The 18,423-nt window shown below is 32.4% G+C and overlaps 1 long non-coding RNA gene across 1 annotated transcript; it reads right to left on the bottom strand.

Annotated features, from left to right (window-relative positions):
• Positions 1-422: 422 nt before the first annotated feature.
• Positions 423-16,553, bottom strand: LOC145269404 (uncharacterized). The gene is made up of 2 exons (XR_013865030.1): positions 16,439-16,553; positions 423-4,773 (listed from the first exon to the last, which is right to left on the bottom strand). It is a non-coding gene; the product is annotated as an uncharacterized LOC145269404 (long non-coding RNA).
• Positions 16,554-18,423: the final 1,870 nt, after the last annotated feature.

The following is an 18,423-nucleotide window of genomic DNA, read 5'->3' as shown; positions in this document are numbered from 1 at the left end:
AAAATTAAACAAATTTCTAAAGTAATAAGAACATTTTAATTGATTGAAAAAGTTATTCCGCTTTATAATGATAGAATATCAAATTAATCATTACTCTTGTAAGTTGGCTAAGATTATTTATTCTTAATGTATTTTAACACATGAATCAACAGTTGTTCCTTTGGAAACTATCAAAATATTTTATTTGAAAGATCATTTTAGGATTCAAACAGTTCCTTTATGTACAATTTGTACTATAATATATTATACAAGAAATTGAAAAAAATGTTTTTATGATTAATGTTGAGTCGATAATTACTGGAATTTATTTCAATACAATCACAATGTTTTTGTATCATTCAAGTATCGTTTCATATTTAATCTTCATGTTTAGAATAAATAAAATTTGATTTTTCTCTAATCTCATTATATTTTACGACATATTGAATGTTTTAAAAAGCAGCGCTACATATATCATTTCATATGAATGCTGCAACTTTATTTCTGTGTAAAAAACAAAGATTTTACAGGAATATGTATTTGCATATGTCTAAAGCGGTCACATACTGAAAAATAAGTGTTTCAATATAAATGTATTATAACAATACATGATTTCTTTGTAACATGAGTATAAGATTTGTTTGATAGAAAGAACCACATAATGTGTGTCTGTAAAATAAAAGTTTTATAAAAGTATATATTGTTTACAATAAGTATTTGCAGGTAGCGTATATTATGTATGAAAAAGACGACGAAAATAAACAATATGGTTTCATTTTAGTATACACTCGCATATATCGTGACATAAGTTCTTTTTTTCATAAAAGAAAAGCAACATATTTTGCAAGTATATGGTTTTTTTCTAGTATGTGTTGTCAATATATTTTGTATCTTTGTTAACATATTTCACAAGAAGCTGGTTTCTCTTTTTTTTATTTTTCTACTTCTTTTTTTCTATGGGGTGGGACATCTAACCAGATGTTTGATATTTACCCCTATTTTATTAAGTCCAACCAAGAGATCTTTTTAAGATTCTAGCCGTCTCTTTCAGTACAATCGTTTGCATCTTACTTGCAGTTGGTTTACTTGGGAAATACTTTTTAAATCCCAGTTACTCCTATAATGATTTGTATAATTGAAACATTTAATTTCCACTTTCGTTTAATGACATACATACGTCTTTACCCTTTGTTATCTTTTCCCTCTCAGCTCTTTTAAACCCTCCAGTATGTGTTCGCATAAGAAGAGCCACACACTTCACAAAAATATGTGTTCTCTCTTATGTTTTATTTTACTTCAGTCGAATATTTGGTCAGGGTTTACTTTTATGCGTTTGCATATGGATTGCCAAATATTGTTTGTAAAAGAGCCACATACTTCACAAGAATGTTTTACATTTTTTGTTTATGTTACTTCAGTTGAAGTTTTCAGAAACCAAGGGCGCACTACCTGGGGCTGGTGGAGTATCCAGCTTCGTGTTATTACTTGATGTAACATCACTTGGAGAAGAGGCACCATTCCTCGTAAAAGCTAATGTGAGTAAGCCATAGTGAGATCTCATGGGAATACGAAATGTGATTTTGAATATTTAGTCCGGGTTTACTTTTAGAGAAAAGTATCCTCATGCCAGGTTGTCCTGACAAACCTCTGTACAGAGAGACTTTAGTCATTTGAGGACAGTGTCTAGTAGGCATTCAAGTTCTCTCCCTTTCTCTCCAGTATGTGTTTGCATATGAATGACCATGCTGTGTTTTCTTGTATAAGAAGAGCAACATACTTCACAACAATATGGTTTCTCTCCAGTATGTGTTCGTATCTGTTGCAACATAGTCTGTTCCGGTGTAAAAGAGCAACATACTTCACAATATGGTTTTTCATTTATTTAATTTTCTTATTAGTTTGTCCACATCTTACAAGATGCCAAACATTTACCCACGAACTCAGATATGCCAACCAAAAGATTTTGGTATTTCGGTATCTTTTCTCTTTTAGCACTTCTACTAAGGTTGTTTCCTGCTCCATCTTAGTGCCAGGTTTTGCGGCTCCATTTTCTATGTTCGCAGCTGTAGGAATTACATAGTTATAGTGGATGGTTTATGACTTATTTCCGACTGTTCTTTCTTGTATATTTTCCCAAGATGTGTTGCTGAATTTGATATTCAACTTGTTGCAGCTCGTACAGTGAAGATATTTACACACTTCATTGGTGTATAATGGCTACCCCCAACAGAACTTTACAATGAGATATCAGGTGGCTTACACTCTCTACTTCTGTGTAGCAGACCCTACACCTGCTGTCAATGCTTAGACCACTCATTTTCTTAAAAGCATTCGTAATCAAGCCTTGATCTTGGACAGCCATTTTAATTTTCTCCTGGTTGAAGTGAAGCGATTCCCTTATCAACATGTCTATAAACTCTTCTTTATTTATTCTCTCCAGTATGTCTTTGCATATGTTGAAACACGTGTTGTTTTAGTGTAAAAGAAGAGCCACATACTTCACAAGAATATGGAGTCTCTTCAGTATGTGTTTGCATATGAATGAACAAGCTGTGTTCCCTTTTAAAAGAGGAGCTACATATTTCACAAGAATATGGTTTCTCTTCAGTATGGACTTGCATATGAATCACCAAATTGTAGTTGTTTGTAAAAGAGGAGCCACATACTTCACAAGAATATTTTTTCTCTCCAGTATGTGTTCGCATATGAATGACCAAGCTGGTCTTCCTTGTAAAAGAAGAGTTACATATTTCACAAGAATATGGTTTCTCTCCAGTATGTGTTCGCATATGAATGACCAAGCTGTGCTTCCTTGTAAAAGAAGAGTCACATATTTTACAAGAATATGGTTTCTCTCCTGTATGTGTTCGTATATGATGGACCAAATATTGTCTCGTTCTAAAAGAAGAATGACATACTTCACAAGAATATGGTTTCTCTCCTGTATGTGTTCGTATATGAAGCACCAAATGTTGTCTCCTTCTAAAAGAAGAATGACATACTTCACAAGAATATGGTTTCTCTTCAGTATGTGTTCGTATATGTTGCAACATAGGGTGTTTATGTGAAAAAGAAGAACCACATGTTTCACAAGAATAAGGTTTCTCTCCAGTATCTGATTTTGGGTTCATTTTCAAAGTCAAAATATTTACGAATTTCAGTTGAATTTATTTCTTTGTATTTTTCTTCTTTTTCTATTTTAGAATGAACAAAACGAATAAGAAATATTTCTGTTTGAGTTTGATTGATTTGGAATTTAGTAGCTCGTTTCCAGTTATTTTTTCATGTTTAAATGAGAAATATAAATTATGTTTTTAAATATAATTAATAATTTATGTAGATCTATAGATCGATCAAACAAGAAAATATATAATAAATCAATGACTGTTTATTCACATATTTACACCTTATGTAAATAACGCAATCTATAGTATCTAAAACTTCAGTTAAATATATATAATTTCTTGTCTATTATAATTGATAATTCTACAAAACTGATCATTTTGCATGTCATAATAAGTGTCTCATATAAGTTTTCCATATAAGTCTGTTTCTTTTTAATAATTTTTATGCCTTTAATACTGCATCTACTAAAAGGTTCATGAATATATTTGTCATATGTACCCAAAAGTACATTAGTTATTTGAATTTGCGATAATAATTCCGAGTGTCCCATTTATTAAACCCAAGAGTAGGATAAATACATAAACAGTTGTCAGTAAAATGTTTGGTTTTATATATTCATAAAATATATTTCATATGAGAACGTTTTTCAATATGTTAGACATCAAATAAATAGAGATTGATGAATATTGAATATATATGATAGATTCAGTAAATGTTTATACATTTCATGTTTAAATGCCAGTGATAACATATATATATATATATATAATGTATTCTCCTCTGTGTTACAGCTCACTATAAACCCAAAAGAATTAACATCAAATCAATATTTGATGAATATTGATTGATGAATACTGAACATTTATAGACATATATCCAGTGAATGTTTATGCTTTTATAAGATGATATTTAAACCTTATGTATTAACAAATTGTATATAAATTCTCACAATTCGGTTATATATAAATCATTTATAGATAGTCCTTACAAATCCACCGTTTTTGCAGCTCATTATTAAAGTCTTATGAGTCTTTATTACTCTACTATTCACTACCTTTATGAAAGGGTAAATTAGTCCATTAGTCATAGTCTTTTTTTTCAAAGGCATCACCAATTATCAAGGCACACATGCCAATCGAGGATAAGGGTTAAAGAGTGTACAGTAGTCAATAAGACAATATAGTAATCATTAGTAATGGAAATTCTGTAAATTTTTTAACTTAAGTGGAACGGCTCATCAAGAACTTGTTTACATTGGACTTGAAGACAATCAGATTGTAGTCAGCTGGAAAGCAGGCAAACGGAAGACAGTTCCACAGGTGCACAGTTCTAAGTTTAGGTTTAGGCACAGTGGGGGGAAATTATTGATAGCGTTTTTAGTTATACGAGTGTTTCTTGGTAAAGTTTGGCGAGAGGGGGCTGTAGATTGGAGCTCAGACGAGCACTTTCAGTAAGTATTCCGCCTAGTATCATATTTAATTATTTTATATAGTGCCATATTTAATAAGTCTAAGAATAGAAGAAATACATACACAGTTCATGATTTTTCCAAATATATTTTCATAAAATGCGATTGTGTAAAACAAAACTCATGTAGTTCAGAAGGATATGATTTGTTCTTCAGCTTTTAACTTTGTGCAATTGACATTGTATTGATTGCTGGATATTCTGCAAAATTAAAAAAAGACAAATTTCACAAGATAACTTCATACATGTGCTTTTCAAAATATTAAGATGTTTAAATGTATCCATGGTTATTCTTTAAATGGATAAATAAGAGATTTTAATTTACAGAATTTTATAATTCATATAAAAAAATAAATGAGTCTTTCAGAGAAGCATCAATATTGTATTTATGGTCTTTATTTTGCAACAGCTTTTAATTGTTTCTCGATGTATAAAATCTAGCAATTTTTCCAATGGTTTTTGTTCAAAAATGCAAGTAAATGTTTGAATATATAATGTTTAAAAATTCTAAAAAAATTGAAGAATATATAAATCACAATAATTTCTCTGATATGCCATAAAACTAACCAAATAAAAATCATTCATCTTTTTTACAAGAAATAATAGAAATATCTAATCTGCATGTAATAAAGGTGGATTTTATTTTGCCTTGCTTTTTTTCAACGTCTTCATATATGTCATATGAAGACATCTCAAATTTATGTAACAGTTCTATCGTTACTCTTAGTGCTCCTATGCCATATTGAGCAAGATAACATTTGACTTGACTAAACAAAACTGTTCAGTTTATTATTTTTGACGTTGCAATGCAGACATATAGAGTTGGCAAGTGAAAGGTCATAATTTATAAACTGATTATTGTGAAAAGCCTGCTTAGCTTGGATCCCTTGATGAAAACAGAAGCAATAACAGCAGATTCTCTATTTCTAAGTAAGGCGAAATCCAATTTAGTGAATAAACAGTTTCAGAATCCAAGGTACCAAGCAAGCTGAACAATCATCTATATCCACAGAGAGCAGTCCAATTAAAGCAATACAGAATTGTTGGATAGCATTTTATGATAAACTAAGCCCTAAGCTCCCATAATGGCCCCTCATGCTGATGGTTGTCGTCAAGCAGAAATAAACAAAAGTCTGCTGTGTTATTGACTCATCGTTACTATTTATGCTGAAAATTGTCATACTGATTTTAGCACCAAAAATATAAAAAAGCAGCTGTTGTTGATCAAATATCTTTGCTCTTTGATTATCCTACCTTAAATTGCCTGTCAAGGATCAATGTGGACCTATTATATCATAGTTTAGCATGGCAATTGGTCTACAATATATATGTAAGCGTCACATATGAAACCAATATTTCTGACACGTGCTATGCTTTTAATTAGCTGCATCCATAAAGAGTTTGGAGATTGGATAGTTTTCTATTCTTAAATAGGACATCACAAAGATTATTCCCAGAAGGAGAGTGCATTTTTTCTTGAATCATCCACTACTCTCTAAGTATCTAGTGGCACACTACACAAATGACAATTACAAAGCAGAAGAATTTTTATGGATTAGCATTAAACAGCAGGAGCTTCCAATTAATTGATGTTACAATAATCTATAAATCAAAGAAATAAAATAAAAACACAACTTAAATTATTAAAAACACACTTTACATAATCATTAAAAATATGGAGCAATAAATATGTTTACAAATAAAAATAATTACCAGTCATTCAAACATTATTTTAACATTGAGAAGGCTGTTTTATTTAAAAGTTATGAAGATATGCTTCAGTATTTTGACTAGTTCGGATTCAGACTCATTTAAGTTTTTAATAATAAATTAAATCATTTTAATTAAATAATAAATGTGAAGAACTATGTTAAAATATATTCATAGAATTATAATTTTATAAATTTTAACATAAAAAAATTAAACCACAAGTCTTTTTACAAGAGTTTAACAACTTAATATCTTCAAAACAAAAAGATGAGCACATAATGGGAAGTATTAGATGGAGATTATACTTACATTTTTTATATATTCTTGTGATTTATAAAGAGAAGAAAGGTAAGATGTAAATTACCTTTTAAAAATTTAAAGAAACAAAACAATGAGCAGATAGGGTGGGGGATCAGTGACGAATAATATAATGAAAGAAAAGTTAATATAATTAAACAAGATAAATTTTAAAAAAAGAAAGAAAATAAGATAAAAAATATATTTGTAAAGAAGATATTCAGCAAAACTGACACCAATTAAAACACATCATTTCATTGTGTGGACAGGTCACCACCCCTCCCAGAAATCTATGTCACAGCATCCTTTCCATGCCACATAGGGAAAGTGTTCTCTGGTTTCTATTGTGATTGACTCAAACTAGTCACACACACACACACACACACACACACACACATATATATATATATATATATATATATATCTTCTCAACTAATGTTCCTATTTACTTGCCTCGCTGCAAGAGCAGAGTTAAACACAAATGTAGATTTTAATGTGGGGGAAATCCAGCTCCCCCCCCCCAAAAAAAGGGATTCTGGATAGGAACAAAGAATTAAAATTGTCTGAATATTCAAGGATTTCTCCTCCACTGACCGAGGACAGAAAAAGTGAAATGTATCACAACAGATACTACACTCCCGTCTTAACCAAAAGGTATATGTGGTTCTTGCAACTTTGATGGAGATTATACTGGTTTCTTGACTGTTAGGACCTTTAAAAATTTTAATGAAAAACACAAGCTTCGACTTCACCGAAATCTATTCAATGCAAGAAATTATTTGAACATTTAGCAGTCTTTTTCTTTAACGATTACGAAAACTTGAAAATTTAGCCTATAGATATATGATTTTCCAGAATAGGTCTGTAAAACAGATCCAATCAATTTGGTTCAGCACAACAAGACGTGAAACATTATTATTTCTCATTACTTAAAAATGTATTCACAAAACAATAAATTTTTAAATATATTTTTAATACCAAAAAAATAAAATCGCATATTTTTACAAGAATTAAATACAAATAAAAAAATAAAAAATCATGAAGTTAAGAGTGAATACTGCTAAACTGAATGGAAAGTATTATTTGGAGATTATACATACATTTTTGTGATTCATCAGAGAAGGAATCAGTGGATATTTAATAAAGAAAAAGTGCTGTAAATTACTTAAAAAAACAATGAAAAAATACAATTGGAGTTATTGCTCCTTTTTTCATCTTAGCTATTTCTTTCTAGTCACCATTATGAGGTTTGTGTTTAGGGTAACTCTTAATATAAAATTATTTTCACGCCAAGTAATTTGCAGAAGGTTTTTAAGCAAAATTAATGTATATTACCTAACTTGTTTTTCTCTCAAACAAAAAGTAACTTTTGTTGTAGTATGAATAGTAAAATAAACATCAGCTTTACTAATGAATGTCAACAAATGTTTTGACGGTTAGAAAGAGAAATTTGAAACTAATGGGAAATTTGTGATAGTAAATACTTGAAGGGAATTGTATTGTTAAAAGACCTGAAGTTTGCAACTTGGATAATTAGGAGAATAACATAATTGTAGAAGGCATTAGTTTTCTAAACTTGTGAAATTAAATACTTGAACGTGGTTGTGTAAGGGAATTGAAAAAGTCACATGGTCCTCAAACCAAGAATGATTACACAGAATTGCCGAGATAAATGATACAACCAATTTATTTACAGTAATTGTCACAGTGTGTTCGCTGTGTGTGAAATGCTATTCCCACAGTTGCATTGTCAAAATATTTTAAGTTGGCAACTCTGATAAAACTGAGAATTAATTTGCAAAGTGAAATAAGGAGGAATGGTAACAGTGATTTCCAAGGGAATGATTAATCCTTAGGAGTAGCCGTGTACTGGGGAGGAGAATAAAACTACAATTGAAGAAATAGGTTAACAGTTTACATATATGAATACCCTTTAGGGGGTATAGCTGTGTTAAAGTCACAATAGCAGAACTAATAAACAATGATGATTTAATTTGTTGTTTTGCTGCCAGTGTCAGTATTATAAACTTTTTTCACAGATTCAAACCAAAAAATAAAATAAGGTGAAATAGGATGTGGTTTAATGTCGTATGTCACACTTGGGATAGGCTTCAGTAGACAACAAAAATGAATCTACAAGAAGCTTGGGTGGTTCAAGTTCTCTTTAGATTTTTGTCTGAAATCATTGGGTAAACATGAGATGAACTGTTTCTGGTGGAAATTTAAGACAGTCCACAGCAAGATTTCTGTTGTTTGTTGTCATCATCATTCATTGTGTAGGTGACATTTTAAAATAATTAAAAAGTAATTTGCACTCTTTATCCAAAACTTGAACTTGGTCTTTTGCATGGTGGAGAAACTGGAACTTACTTGATAAGAAGTGACACTTTTTTACTATCAACTTGAGGAATACTTTTGCAATGTTTAAGATACTGACATCTTTCTAAGAGAATCCGTTGTTTTCAGTGATGGCAGAAAAGTAAAAGAAAGAAACAAAGAGACATGGAAGCAGCAATAGAACATCTTACTGACAAGTTATTAAAAGATCGTTAGTAGAAAATGAGGAGCAAAAATGTCATTCAATTGCTGCAGTATTAAAGCTGTTCATCTTGGCATGTTTCTGTTATTAAAAGGGTAACTGTGTACTGAGCAGGGGAATAAAATTAAAATTGCAGAAACCTGCTAACAGTAATTTTATGAATATTATTAATTGTATAAGCGACATGTTCAAAGAATTAAAAAGTATGAAAGTGAAACAGCAGGTTTACACCAGTGAATACCAAGATATTCTTCAGAATTGCCTTGGATCTATTCACAAGATGGTGATTTGCTGTTGACAAATTTCATTTGGCACAAATAGACGAGAATGATAAAATTGACCTTGGTAAACTTGGTCTTTTGCATGGTAGGGAAATTCGAACTTATTTGATAAGAAATTATACTATTTTATTATCAACTTGAAGAATACTTTTGCAATGTTTCATTCTGAAAGAAAGAGCAAGATAGTGACATATTTTTAGAGAATCAGCTGTTCTCAGTGACCTTTTACAGGGCAAAAAAATGGAAGCAAAATCTCATGAAGAGAAATAAAGAGACATGGAAGCAGCAATAGAACATCTTACTGACAAGTTATTAAAAGATCGTTAGTAGAAAATGAGGAACAAGAATCTCCTTCAGTAGCCTCAATATTTAAATCTGTTCATTTTCGTACTTCTTCCTGAGAGGAATAATCTATCCTAATGTCATTTAAAGAGTAAAAATAAGAAAGATAAATATAGTGACATCACTTCAATTTGTTTAAATATTCAGATGTAGTCAATTTCGGATGAGATGATGAAATATTATTCATGATGTTTACTTGACAGATGCAATGTGGATTTGAATGATTATGCTTGTAAAAAAGGTTTATCAAAAAACTTTAAATAGTTTTAAGCTGCTCATTATTTTGGATAATTTTTGTTTTTTCTGTACTTTCTTTTTCACAACAGACTTTAATAATAAAACGCAAATATTCCGTATAAACACTGAAATTTGCTGTTGAAAAACTGTCCTTAACACAAATTAATAGAACAGATAAAAGTGGTCTCAACAAACTTTTTTGCATGGCGGAAAACTGGGACTTATTTAAGAATTATAAACACTTTTTTACTATCAGTTTTGCAATATTCCATAGGAAAAAGGTTTTTCTTTATGTTAGAGTTCGATTAATACTTGTTAGAGTAAAGGCCAAGCTAATAATGTTCTGGAATCAATGGTTCTTTATAACTTCTGTTTAAGATGACAGTTTTGACAATACTGAATGTGATAATATATTTTTGTGATATATGAAGGATATGCATATATTTGAACAACTAGAAAAGGTTGTGTAATATGGACTGTCAGTGGAAGTAGATATTGTATTATTGAATATAGGCGAAAACTCAAACGTTTTGATATAAATATTCGATGGCATATGCATAGAATTGGTCAGATGAGAGTGGGTAGATAGGTGTGTCAGAATTTTTGGGAAATTTTTAACACCCCGAACAAAAAACTGCGAATAAAATATAAAAAATCGTAATTTTTCTTTTTAAAGTGGGTTGTTTATTTTCTTTATGGAATATACCCCCAAAATAAACTATTAAAGTCGTTTAAAAAATAATAGAAATATTATTTTTATTTAAATACAGTGTTTAAAAAGTGCCTGCGAGCCTTCATGCAGGCATTTTGTTTACGTAATTAAATCGATTGAATTTTACAAGTTATTTTTTTCTTCAATTTTTTCATTTTAAAAATCTATCAAAATTTTTCTATTGGTTCAATTTTTACGATATTTTCAGGTTCAATGTGAAATGTTATGCTCTTTCCAATAAACCGAATATAATATTCTAGACAAGGGTTTCTTTAAAATTCACCCCCCCATTTCGAAATGTCTATTAAAATGAAAATAACTAATTTTCTCACCTCAAATTTATATATCACAAATTGAAGATAAAAGATCAATAAATACAATAAGCTAATTTAAAACAAAAATACAGTTATTTGCAAATTTACCTGTTAATTCCAAAGTTTAAAACCTTTTTTTTTTAAACCACGTTGAATTTTATTTTAAGTGAAACCTTATAATCTTCTTATACTGCACAGAAAGTTTTGTTTACTTACGACAAGTATTTCTATTTCATTCAATGTTTTTTAAGATATTAAAAAAATTCACTCCATAAAGAAGAAATAAAATATATTAAATCAAAAACTCATGTATTTCTTTGAGAAAAGGGGGGAAAATCCTCGACTGTTTTTTTTTAAGGCAAAAACTTATAAGTAAAATGTGACTATTTTTCACCTATGGAGACACATATTTCTTCACACATAGGCTAGACAGCTTATGTGAACGTGTGGTTTTACTTCCTTCTGTCCATCCATGTTTCATACCAAGAATAAACAGCGATGCCAGTGTTTTGCTAACAACGTAACAATGCTTACGTAATTGGCGGTTTTTCAAATAGTTGTTTAAAAAAATTCTTATATTAAAAAAATACATGGAATTTAAAATATAAATATGGATAAATTCTTAACAATGAAGAATGGAAGTACCCATTAAATAGTATTTTTTATAAGTAAGTGATTTTTTGGAATTCATATATACATATATTTATCAAAGCAAGTTAAAATTTGTTGATTTTGTTTAAATCTCTTTTAAGGAAAACTGATTAAAAAAAAGAAATATTGCAGAATTTGCTATCAAACCTGTTATTATTTGTAAATTTGGTCCTTGTTCCTTTAATTGAAAAAATTAGGGTTTGAGTTACATTTTTCAAGTAGTTATGAGCTTGGAAAGATAGGAGGTCGAATTATTCAATTTTTTTCATGCATTTTTAATGTTGATTTCTGACACTGCTAGTGGATAGAGTCAGCATTGAAAGGAGCAACTTAAAGTTGCAACAAAAGAAACAGGTTTACAGATGTTTTCAAGTGAATGAATAAAACTTAGGTGTGTAGCAAGGGAATCACAATAAATAAAAAGAGGTTAACAGTGTTTAATAAATGCTAAATATTTTTTGGACAAACTGTAAATTAAGACAAGTACATTAAACTGCAGTTATTTAAATAGTCATCTCTGAACAAATATACCATGCAGTGAATAAGGTAATGGAAGCTAGGGTAGTACGTCTTAATATATCTTAAGCTTTTGACTGAGTCTGGCATGAAGATTTTCTCATGAAAATTAAATTATAAAGCATTACAATTAATCAGATTCTTCTAAGACAAAAGAAAAAAATCTAAACACCATGATATAAATGCAGGTGTACCTCAGTTAGATCTTAGACCTTTATTATTCCTAATATTTATAAAGAACATGGTAAAATTGTGTGCAAGATGGGTATATTTGCTGATGACCCCCGGGTTTTTATAGACATGAGAGGCAAAGTAAATTACACCTTTTTACGCAATGTAAAAACCTTAGAGAATTAATTTCAGTCTATAATGGAATTAACAGGCAACGTGAATTGAAAAAGTACATTGACGCAAAGGTGGGCTTAAACTATTGTTCTAGAAATCTACTCACATTAGCAAGGATCTTGTATCTCTATAGAGACACGATTGGCCAAGGCATAAAGTTTTGTTACCACATTTGAGTTGGCGCATTTTCCAATTGTCTTTTCCATGTAGAATCCTAAAAAAATCTAATCAAATAAGTTGCATACTATCAACCTAGCTGCAGACCTTAATCCATCGTCATAATGTTGCATCCATGTATCTGTTTTACAATTACTTCAATTAAATGTGCTCTGAAGAACTCATAGCACTTGTGCCCCTCGACATAAATAGCCCAACAAACCGAATAGGCAGCAGAAGCTTACTTGCCAGAAGATGTCTTGTTTGGAGTGAATTTTTCTGCTTTCTTGACTTTTACTAATATTCAGAAATTTAAATCTTATGTGAAAAGACATCTTGCTGCTAAACTCCCTACATAGTGTCTGTGTAGATATAATCTTAAATACCTGTGATAGTATGTCTTGTTTGGAGTGAATAAGAGTAAAAAAAGTGAATGAAAGTGGATAATGTGATGGCAAGGGAATAAATGAACACTATCAGAAACAGGTTAACAAGGAGTTTTTAATTAAAAGTACATTTAATGAAGAAACTTATTGATCTACAGAAGAAAAACATTGAACCCATAAATGAAATGCTTCACAAACATTTTATCATGTTGTAAGTTAAAAACCAGAATGACCCTTGATAAAATAAAATAAAAACAGCCTATCCTGCCTTGACAGAGTACAAAATAGACTTCGTAGTTGAGTGGGGGGATGCCCTTTTCTCTACCCTGCAACCTCTCTCCCACAGAAGAGACGTTGCGAGCTTATCCTTTTTTTTATCATTATTTCCATGGCAGGTGCTCGTCTGAACTCCAATCTCTAGTCCTCCCTCACCAATCTTTCACGAAAAACATCCGTCTAGCTGAATCCACTGTGAAAAATTTCCCCCACTCTATATCTGTGCCTAAATCAAAACGCGGATTCCATGAACAAAGCTTCTTTCTTAGAACTGCACACCTGTGGAACTCCGTTCCGTCTGCCTGCTTCCCACCGGACTACAACTTGGATGTCTTCAAGTCCAACGTTAACAAATTCCTAATGAACCGCCCCCTTAAGTAAACACTTCATCAAATCTCCACACTAACGTAATGTACTTGCAATAACCCTTATCCCTTAGTGGCTTCCGGGCCTTGATAAGTGGTGATCACTGTGTAAAAAAAAAAAAAAAAAAAAAAAAATTAAATACCACAGATGGGAATGTGCATTGTTTTTAGACACACAGGCCTGATACAAGGGTATATCCAGATTCGAAGACCTAGGCACAATCTGGAATTAAATACAGGAGACATGCATACTGGAAACAAACAGGCTAGTCTTTGAACTCGTACAGTCAAAGAGACCCAACTCTGCAACAGAAAGGTACCCTCCCTGTCAGATACAACTAGTGGCAGTGATAGCATTGTAAATAAAAATGTTTTTCAACCAGACGTTATAAAATATTAAAACTTGCACCTGTTAAATTCCAAAGAAAGGCTAATGATGTACAAATCTCAGATAAAACATATCCAGATACCCACAAGTTATCCTATCAGAAAAACCCTTATATGCGGTCAAACCCACCTCCATTTCAATGTATGAAAGTGATTCGATATTACATGAAAAAAGATCACTGTGATGCGAACCATAGATGAAGAATGCAGAACGCTATGAAATTTAATTCAAAATGGCTTTTGGAAATCATTAATAGCAACATACACCTTTCAACAATCCACAAGGATTTTGCTAACACACAAAGTTGAAGATCTGATTGCTAAATCCCCTGCCTAATTGAAACCCTCCTTGAAAATAAGTGTATTAAAGTAGGCACCGCGAAAACTTGGGGTGGGGGCAAGTCAGTACTTTTTGACGGACCGTCTTTTTAAAAATCTACCAAAAATCAGGTAATTATCCGATCAATACGAAATTTTCAGCGATTATTAAGAGAAGAATGAACTTTATAACAGTGTACTTATTTTTCATAAACGATATTTATATATATATTGTTTTTTGCTTACAACCCCCCCCCCTTGTATTAAGTGGGAACAAATATGCTTAAAATAATCATCTGAAACTGAACACAACATATTGTGTTGTTGTAAGAGACAGAATTATATATATAAAAAAAAAATTGTTTGCATACCTTATTTTGATGTCTGAATATCAGAACTTCGATTGTGTTTAATTATCCTGCTTTTGAGTTTTAAGTGTGAAATTCGGTGAATATGTTAAGTAAAATAATTAATTTAAGTTAAGCAAAACAAAATAAAAATTTTTTTTAATATTTATACGAAAAAAAAACATTTTAAAATCTTTGATAAATAAATTAACAATTCTTTTTTAGCAAGCCGAATAATGCATGACACTTATTAAACAGGGCATGCTTTGAAGAATCGATACCAAAAAATTCGATAAATATTGTGCCCTTTGTGTTAAAAATAGCATCATTTTTTTCGATCCCGTTTGAAAACGATTGCCGCCTTTCGACTACGGTGGACCAAACACGCTGAAATAATTTTTTTTTTATTCTGCTTTAAATTGCCCCCCCCCCATTTTTGGGAGCCTGGCCCCCACACACATGCACATTAAAAACCAAACTCATACAAATGGTCACCCATCTGGTACTGGCCAGCCTCAGCTTAATAATACATTGAAATTTTCGTCACTAAAAAATAAGTTTTTTTGGCCTGTTTAGTCTTCCATAGTTTGCTTCTTATCAAACGCAAACGTAAACAGTGTCGATCTAGACTCTAAATCGACGCGAAATAACTAGTTACCTATATGAATAAGTGGAATTATTTGAAATCCAGGAACTTATATTATAATAGTTTTGCATATTCTCTTAGAAAATCATCCTAAATCTTAGTTAGACAATAAATAAATTAATTAATTATTTCAAAAACCTTTTTTTTTTTAAATATTTATGTACGTTTTTTGTGCAAGACAAAAAATGTCAATTGTTAACTTTTTGGGAAAATTTAACATTTAAAATTTAATTAAAAATAGTAGAAAAAGTTTTATATTATTCTGTTTTCTATATTATAAAATTCAGGGTTTTATCTTTCTGGAAAAAACAAGTTACTCAGAAATAATGGATTTTAATAAATGTAATTTCGTTTTAAAAAACAACAACAACTTGATTTTGCGGCCATTTTTGGCGGTGCCTATACTAAAGACACAGACACTTTGGAATCAACACAACATCAATGCGGCTTATTTCCCAATAATTTGAGTAGATATTTCTGTTTCCTTTTTGAACAATAAGAAAAGCAATGCCTCATTCCAGTCAGATGAGAATATTTCAGTGTGTCAAATTGCCTTGTAGATTTGTAGAACACACAGAGTGAGCACCGAAGGCACAGCATTATAGATTTCTACTGGTATTTCATCCCAACAAGAAGCCTCATTGTTTTTCGCATGGGGCAAGAAATCTTGTTCTTCATTCAGTGTGACCTTAGTTATATTCCTCAGCTCGACTCACACGCACATTCACCACAAGAGCAAGGTGATAAAACAATCTGTCAAAGTTTTCTTTTGAACACTGCAATCATTCACTCCATTTTATAATTATAATAATAACAACAACAAATTTATCTGATTAGCAATGTAACTGTCATTTGAACACCAAGTGATAAGATAACAAGGCGATTAGTAATTGTAAAGTGGACTAGCCAGTATTACATCTTCGTTCAGTCGTTCGTTCACATGCCATCATGGAATGTTGACTCATTTCTCTATTAAAACAAAGGGAATCATAATGTAATAAAAAATGAGCTTCAAAATCAATTAAATGAATAAATACTTACTTTTTGTTTGGCAATCTGTTTTTAACAAAGAAACGATTATAAGATGAGTTAATTTAAACGAGACGAGTTTGACGGGTGGAAGTTAACATTTTAAGATGGCGACCGCAAAAGCTAGTTCGCAGAAAATAAAAATAATTATTTTCATTTTTTTTATTTGTTGCTCTGACTTCATTTTTTTTTTTATATATAATTTGATTGCGTTATGTTAAATTACCAAACATTCTTTCATTGTTAAAAATTATTGGCGATCACCGCATATTAACTTACTCAAGGCATTGCCACGTCATAGGAAATAGACGATGATAGTCAATTACATATTATTTTGTAATCAGTTTTTTTTCTGTCTGTTTCGATTTACTCAAAACCGCACACACCTCGTCTTCTCATGTATCTTTCTCTTCTTCCTCTTCTACTTCTTGCTCTTCTACTTCTTTTTTCTTCTCAGTCGTCAGAAGCGCCGTCTTTGTCTTGACTACGTTTGTTATATTCGCATATCTCTCCACATTTCCATGAATAAACCGGAAATCAGCAAGGCAATGACGGCAGCAACAATGGCGACCCTAAGACAAATCTGTTCGCCGTTACAACGTAGTCAAACACAATAAATACACAGGACAATTTCAAATCCCATCTCTTTAAATACACACATCATTAAAATAACTCGCACCTTACTTCAACATAGAAAACCTCCAGAGAAAGTTGCACAGCAAAAGAAAAAACCTAAATAAAAAATCACAGACACTACCGTAAACGCAACTCAGATAGCATAAAAACGCAAATAATGATTCCACAAAACACCCCAACAATACGACACCGACTAGGTTACATTCACAACTTTCTCAGCTTTAAATCGATATAACACATGCATACACACACCAAACAGATAATTCTCTACAATCCATTAAAGCACGAGAAACAAACACAAATAAAAAATACGACGGCCATTTTGACGCCGGAGCCGATGTGCCTTTTACTACGTCCGCACGTGCCGTATAAATAAGCCGGCCGTCAGAGAAAAAGTCAGTCTTCCAGCAGATTGCTGACCAGAGCAGGTCGCCTCGCTACCAGTTAGAAGCAGATACAGCTGTTCCCCTCAACTTTCTAGCAGCAGCAGCGGCAGCAGCAGTAGCCATCCCCTTCAGCTCCATCCAGCAACAGCAGCTCAGCGACAGCCGTCCCCCTCAACTTCTAGCAGCAGCGGCAGCAGCAATAGCCATCTCCTTCAGCTCCATCCAGCAACAGCAGCTCAGCGACAGCCGTCCCCCTCAACTTCTAGCAGCAGCGGCAGCAGCAATAGCCATCTCCTTCAGCTCCATCCAGCAACAGCAGCTCAGCGACAGCCGTCCCCCTCAACTTCTAGCAGCAGCGGCAGCAGCAATAGCCATCTCCTTCAGCTCCATCCAGCAGCAGCAGCAGCTCAGCGACAGCCGTTCCCCTCAACCTTCTAGCAGCAGCAGCAGCAACAGCCGTTCCCCTCAACTTTCTAGCAGCAGCAGCGGCAGCAGCAACAGCCGTTCCCTTCAGCTCCATCCAGCAGTAGCAGCGGCACCTCAGCGACAGCAGTTTGATTCAAAGCGCCTAGTCACCATATCACCGCTTGTTCCAGTCCCGGACGTCATCCCTAGACCGTACCAGCATCTAGGCCCCTGTACCTGCCCGAACCTGATCAGGCCAGGATCCCTACCTCTCTAATCCTTATTCCGGCCTTCCTGACGCCCAGCTGACCGTTCCGGCTTTGATTGAGGATATATATGCTTATTCACTTTGACCCTCAATAAAGGTTGAAACCAAATTACTTCGTTTGTTCTCCTTGCTTCCATACGCTCGTGTTATTTTATAACAACTGGTGTCAGAGCGTTCAGCAAGATGAGTACAGACAGCTACGAGGGTTTCACGCGGTCAGAACTATTCACACTGATCAAAGAACAGAAGCATCTGCTGTTCAACTTGAGGACAAGCTCAACACAACCATCGGAAGAAGCACT

This window comes from Euprymna scolopes, chromosome 45 (genome assembly GCF_053919585.1).
Source record: "Euprymna scolopes isolate OS-2025 chromosome 45, ASM5391958v1, whole genome shotgun sequence".
In the NCBI taxonomy this organism is placed as follows: Eukaryota; Metazoa; Mollusca; class Cephalopoda; order Sepiida; family Sepiolidae; genus Euprymna; species Euprymna scolopes.
Note: the sequence above shows the minus strand (reverse complement) of the source record. Positions and strands in the feature narration are given on the sequence as shown.